The 6,883-nt window shown below is 36.1% G+C and overlaps 1 long non-coding RNA gene across 1 annotated transcript; it reads left to right on the top strand.

Annotated features, from left to right (window-relative positions):
- The first annotated feature begins 1,182 nt into the window (after positions 1 to 1,182).
- On the top strand, positions 1,183 to 5,540 carry LOC135731078 (uncharacterized). The gene is made up of 5 exons (XR_010526183.2): positions 1,183 to 1,748; positions 2,352 to 2,490; positions 2,589 to 2,662; positions 4,073 to 4,248; positions 4,377 to 5,540. It is a non-coding gene; the product is annotated as an uncharacterized lncRNA (long non-coding RNA).
- Positions 5,541 to 6,883: the final 1,343 nt, after the last annotated feature.

The raw sequence follows: 6,883 nt of genomic DNA, 5'->3' as shown, positions 1-6,883 counted from the left end.
ATATGTAATATGCTGCATGGTTAGCTTATTGGTTTTAAAATGTAAAGGAAGGCAGCTGAATTTTTTCCATTGTAATTTTTCTTCTAGATCTGACAGGGCTAGGCTTCTTCATATTCGGCTCAAATAATTCAACCATATTTATCATAATCAGACAGCTTTGTCTATCAGATCTTCTTGGACTCTGGCACAGAACTCAAAGAATTCTAGGCGACAATTTTTTGATAATCCATTAACACAGGGCTCAACATAAAGGACTGCCCTGTGGCCCGGGGCAAGTGTGAGAGATGTTCGGGCAAGTAAAAAGTATTGTCACTTGCCCGATCGGGCCAGTGCTTCACCCTCAGTCACTAAAATATATTTTCATCAATGTATTTAGCATCTTTGAAGCAGACATTTACTTGGGTAAAACACGATGAAAGAAACTATGCAATATTTCGCACAATTTGCTGTCAGTTTACAGGTAAAGCAGAAAAGTTGGGAGCCTTTTTTTCATTGGAACATATCTGTTTTATATGTATACAATATTTGACTTTTAAATTATTATTTTTAAATATGTGACACTGACATTTTTTATTGGGGCCAGTGAAAATTTTGGCAGGGCAAGTGAAAAATTTGAACCACTGGCCCGACCGGGCCAGTATAAAAAATTATTTGCGTTGAGCCCTGTAACAGAACAGCTTGTTTTAGTCAGCTAAAAAATTTACGTTTATGTGCAACATCTGGTGAAAATTTAATGTCAATAACACCTTTAGAAATATATTGTAACTGAGGAAAAATGGTGACGAGTTAAATTTTACCCGCTGCATATTTAATGTAAATTAACTGCTTGCCCTGCATTAAAGACTTGTAAATGCACAACGCTGAGGCAAAGAACCCCAAACCCCATTTAAAATCCTTTAATGCACAGCAAGTCATTGATTATCCCACTTATTCCATGGTCATTTGCCAAGTTATAGACAAGTTAAAACTAGTTTTGCTCTTTGTAGCTTAAAATTTGATAGAATGGGTAAAAATAACAGTTATTTCCAGGAGCTCCTCTTTTTTGTAAACAACTGATCTGTCTTTTATAAATCTGATATAAAAGACTCTTCTGAGATTTGAAGGATGCACACTACTATTCGATAGGTAGGCTACTCAAGTTTAACCAAACTGTTTGTGGACCCCGTTTACTTCCATAGTATTACTTTTCCAATTCCTGCTATAGAAGTGAATGGGATCCAAAGACATTTATGCAGGTTTGTAACAACATGAGGGTGAGTAAATGATGACAGAGTTTTCATTTTTGGGTGAACTATTTAACCTTTTACAGCTTAGCAGAAAAATGTTATGTGACCTTTAAGAATAGGATAAAGTACATCTTTAACAAAAGCAAAGATTAAAAAACAAATTGTAGAATAAATAGAAAGTGCTACACAAGTGTAAAACAATACAAAATCGTCCCACTATCACATGCAGATGTGTCACTTTGCAATGGGGCAATGATGAATAGTACACAGAACAACCAAATAAGTTTTTACGATTTATAAACAATTTAAAGATATTTTAAAGTGTTCTGTACTGTTCTAATTCCAGAGATGTTTATTTATGTAAATGGTGTGAGGCTTTACCATGTATATAATAGGCCAATGGCTATGCTGTGCACGCGAAACATGTCCTGCCCCTTTAAATCACGAAGGGAGTTACCATGGAAACTGAAGGAGCACGAGGACAGCTAGCTCCGTCTCCCGCGGTTTCTTCGCTGTTTTCAAGTAAGTTTAGTCCATCAAATCACACAAATAATACTAAAACCTGTTGTTGACACGCTTTTGTTATATATTTACCTCATATAAATGGCTTGTGTCTTTGAGAAAAGTTCGTTACCATCCCAACATGTTTCCGCACATGCGGTCGGAACTGTGCTTCCGGTTTCTGTTGGTTTACTTGCTAAACTGATCTCTTGAAAAAATAACTCGTCGAAAATATTTTTTTTGTTTCCAATATACGTGTTGTTAATTTGCTTGTTATAAGCTAGGACTTTGTTGTTATTTTTGCTTAGCAGAGTTTAACGGAAGTTACGTGTTTTCCACAAAAGCCTCTTTACTGTATGTATGTTACTGCTGAAACCGTCTATAAGCGTAAGCTTTTGCTCTTGTTTATGAACGTTTGGGCTTTTGAAAACATAGATGAGAGGTTTCAAAGTCTTTGTTAACGTTGTCAGTGCATGACTGGAAGTAGGCAAATTTATTTAGTCTAAATATGCGATGTACTGTAACGTCTAAACCTTGTTAAATTGCACGGAGTGCTGAAGCTACTAACGTTAGTACGTATGTTTTATCGTATACAAATACAGACATGTTGTTCTCTGATTTCAGGAGTGACAAAAACCCTCTATAATAGAAGAGAAGCTCAAGATTTCAACATTTTCTGAAGGGAGTTGCAGACAGGTGTAGAAAACTGCTTTTCAAATTTTCCACATTTATCACAGTTATTTTAAGATGTTGACATCTAAACGTGAGTAGCATTGTGTGAGCAATATTAAATAAGTAAATCTTACACTGCATATTTTATATATTGTTTTCTCTGTGACAGATTGAATGTTATGTTTGTAGATTTGTCCATGCTAATGGCCGAGCAGTAGGGTTGGAACAGACCTGTCAGAAAACATCTCTGAACCATATGACTAGTAAGTAAAACCTCAAACTTATACACTGCTATTCAAAAGTTTAAGCTTGTGATTATTTATTTGACCAAAAATACAGTAAAAACAGAAATGTTGTGAAACATTATCACAAAGTAAATAAGCTGTTTATAATGTGAATATATTGTAAACTGTAATTTGTTATTGTGATTAATGTTGAAATTTTAGCATCATTACTCCAGTCTTCAGTGTCACAATATTCTTCAGAGATCATTCTAATACGCTGATTTGCTGCTCAATTAACATTTCTGATTATCAACAGTTGTGTTGCTTCATGTTTTAGTGTTTTTCAGGATTTTTGGATGAATAGAAAATTAACCCTGGAGAACCCAAGAACCCTTCTCTTAACATTGATTAACATTGGCCAAATTTGACCCGTGGATTCTCCAGGGTTAAAATAATAGTCTATTATAATAGAATAATAGTTCACAGAATAATGAAAATTTCTGCATGATTTAATCCATGTTAATACATATGATCATCTTCTTTCAGACGAGCACAAAGTTATATTAGGGTGCACTTACTTATCATACTTAAACAGACCGAACCGTACCAGAGTACGATTGTCCCCACTCCCCCACTCATCTGCACATATCAGAGTGTTTTACAGTGACAGCTAAAGTTTTACATTTCATACAGGGTTCATATAATGTAGGTACACCCTTAGAAAATGTGTAAAAAAAATCTATGCTATTTATATCATTAAATAATATAGTGAATGTGTGGAAAGCCCTGAGCACGCAAAAGTGAAACTGAGATTACAGAATTAGCGCTGTCTGCCTCTAAATGCAGTTACTTTACTTTCCCACTCTGAAAGTGAAGTATACCTAAACTTTGAGAGCAAATGACTAGTATGACGGGCCGGTAACTTTAGTAATTTTACATTAATTTAGCTAGTTAGCTATTATTATAATCACAAATACTTTTATAATATATTACTGAATTAAGCCAGTTACACTTAACTATCATTATATGAGTATGAAATTCCTCATCATTACTAAATAAATCTTGGAAGTAAACCATCAAATTTGCTGAAAAAAGTATACATTTCTGAATACACAATACATGTCACATTTGAAACAATCAACTTTACTTATAAAACATCTTACATTTTGAGATTTAAAACAACTGTGAGGTTATCTTACCTTTAAGATGTAATTAATATATAGGATATATGTATGCATGTATGTTTTGAATTATTGAGAAAAACAAAAAGCATTAGGCTTTGCCCTGCGCTCCCCTTTAATTTTAAAACAGAACTGTGTCACAAAAGCTCTGTGCAAGTAGTCCAAGTATTTCAAAGGAACTCTATCAGTTTTACCCCCACAGTTTGTCTATATTCCTCTCAAAAATGAGATTTGACTCGTTTCTTCATTTTTCATTACATTTTTACAGATTTCAAAACAATTTATTCTTGAGAGGAGGCACCACAGTTAAAGACAGTGTTTTGAAGAATTTTGAACTTCCTGCTCACAAACTACATACTTATCCAGTTAGTCTGACAGGCTATCAATGAGAATGCGGCATTACAGGACACCACTGAAAACTATACCACTAAAAACTGATTATTGGTAAGTCTTTTTGACAATAACTAATGTTATTTATTCATGTTTGGTGTCAGCTAATATGTGTATACCCTATAAATGTTAGATTTTTTTATACTTATTCTCTACCTCACTGTTTACATTTGTCATCGTAGCTGCAGTCAGAAGAAACAGATTAACAGCAACTATCTGCTTGAGACCAAGAGATTGAGCACTGGGTTAAGACATGGTTGCAGCTTGCCACAGACAGAGATGAAGGTCGTTGGGCAAAAGAGAAGATTTAAAGGCATAGCTCACCCAAAAATGGAAACTCATTTACTTACCATCAAGATGTTTCAAACTCTATCAAATGTATTTGTTCAGTTACTGACTGTTATAAATTATACAGGTTTGGAACAACCTTTGGGTGAGCAAAATTACAGTTTTAATTTTAATTAGTGAACTATCCCTATTGTGAGTTTTATAAGTTTATTAAGAAATGTTGAGTATTATATCAGAGTTTTGTATGTAAGGAGATGGTAGTTGTACGTTTGTGTGTTAATATAGATGGTTTCAGTGGCAACAACATAAATCACTTTCATGGCCCAAACTTAACTTCGGGTAGACCTCCACATAGATTCAATAACAACCGAGTATCTCTGGAGCAGTTTTTTTTCTGATAACAAACAAAATAAATAACCAGTAAATAGCCTTAGATCAAATCATAGCTAAAGCATTTCAACCATTACATTGATCTAATGTTACTGGGTAAAATTAAGCTTTACAATTTTAGCTACAGATCTTTGAAAATGTTTGTACGGTATACTGTCCATTTCCAGAAAGGTAATAAAAACAGCGTGCACAGTGACGCTGCTGACGTGTTATCCTCAGACATGTTTGTGAAGATTGTTTTGTTTATAGCGTGCGTCTCCCTCAGACTGTAAAAAAAGCTTGGGAACAAGAAAAAGCTTGGGCAAACAAGATAACATGTCAGCAGCGTCACTCCAGTGTTGTGCACGAGGTTCACAACAGACCTGGAAGAGAAGACGATGCTGAATAAAGTCATAATTTCTGTTATTTTTGGACCAAAATTTATTTTCGATGCTTCAACACATTCTAACTGACCCACTGATATCACATGGACTACTTTGATGATGTACAGTATATATTTGATCGTGTATACACATATCTAAAACATCTTAAACTGTTTCCGAAGATGAACGGAGGTGTTACGGGTTTGGAATGACATGAGGGTCATTAATTACATAATTATCATTTTGGATGAAATAACCCTTTAAGTTTGGCCAGGTGTGTAACTGTGGCAACGCACATGCATCTATGGGTTCCAGTATATCTTACTATATAACTTATTAATTTAACTAACATGTTTGACAAATATAATTATGTTTATTTATAAATTATTATCTGTATTGGATTTTTTTAATGTTTAATAAAGAAATTTTGACTATATGAGTTTTAGTTTTTTCTTAACTATAGGTTAATTAGCATATAGTAAGAGTAGATGTGTGCCACAGCTTAGAAGACGCTACTGCATGGAATGACAGCAATGACTCAACCTGAGTGCGGTTGCCAGAAGTCAGCCATAATTGGGACGGATATGGGCCACATTTCAGAAATGGCATGGGTCACATCTGGCCCAGATGGCAGTGGAGTGACTGACATCTGGGCCTGATGTGGCCCATGCCATTTCTGAAATGTGGCCCATATCTGGCACGGTTATGGCTGACTTCTGGCAGCGCACTCAGGTTGAGTCATCGCCGTCATTCCACGCGGTATGTGAGCCAGATGAATGTGGGAGATGTGGGCCACATCTGGGCCAGATGTCAATTGCTATCTGGGTTGCGTCTCTTGCCGTGCTACAAACGTCTACGCAGCGAGTGTTATTCGGCTGCGCGCTTCAGTCGAATATAATGAGCTCCTGACGATTGAACCGCGCTTATATAGGGACGCGTTCCTCCCGCGCGCGGGTTCAAACGTCATTGGTCTGTACTTTGTACAGACGTTAACCAATAGGCTTCAGTCACGGAGTAAACAGGAGTTTCCCCCCATAGCGTCAGCTAACTGACGCAATGCTTCGTTCCCGTTATTTCAGGGAACCGGGGTTACGTGAGTAACCTAAGCGATTTTCAATATAAAACGTGACTGTGGACTGGATTTTCTTTTACCTTTTTTACAGTCTTGGGCATGCCAAAGATTGGTAAAAACATTGGCTTTGATGCATTTTTAGTTTTTGTGCAGCATCAGATTAAATTTTTTTCTCCCTCATTTATTGTTTGTGGCCATTTTTTCCCCATTGACTTCCATTATAACAACATTTTTTGATTGCTGAGCCATGACACCTTATTACCATGCATTCTTGATTCTTTGTGCCTTTTCCTTTTGCAAAGAGGTAAAATTTGTCATTTTTACTGTTGATCACCATGTGGCACCATTAACCCTTTAGTAGCCTGTGCAAAAAAACAGAGCATAAATTCTGGTCTGTACATTGAGTTATATGGACTATAAAACCATTGTGTGTGTACGAGTGTGTGTGTACGAGTGTGTGTGTGTACGAGTGTGTGTGTGTGTGTGTGTGTGTAGGGTTAGTGTTAGTATTGAGGAGAGAGCACCTCCCTCGCGCACCAGTTAGTGCTGCACTGGTGAGAGGGATTTAGTCTCCTGT

The sequence above is a fragment of the Paramisgurnus dabryanus genome, chromosome 15 (genome assembly GCF_030506205.2).
Source record: "Paramisgurnus dabryanus chromosome 15, PD_genome_1.1, whole genome shotgun sequence".
In the NCBI taxonomy this organism is placed as follows: domain Eukaryota; kingdom Metazoa; phylum Chordata; class Actinopteri; order Cypriniformes; family Cobitidae; genus Paramisgurnus; species Paramisgurnus dabryanus.
Note: the sequence above shows the minus strand (reverse complement) of the source record. Positions and strands in the feature narration are given on the sequence as shown.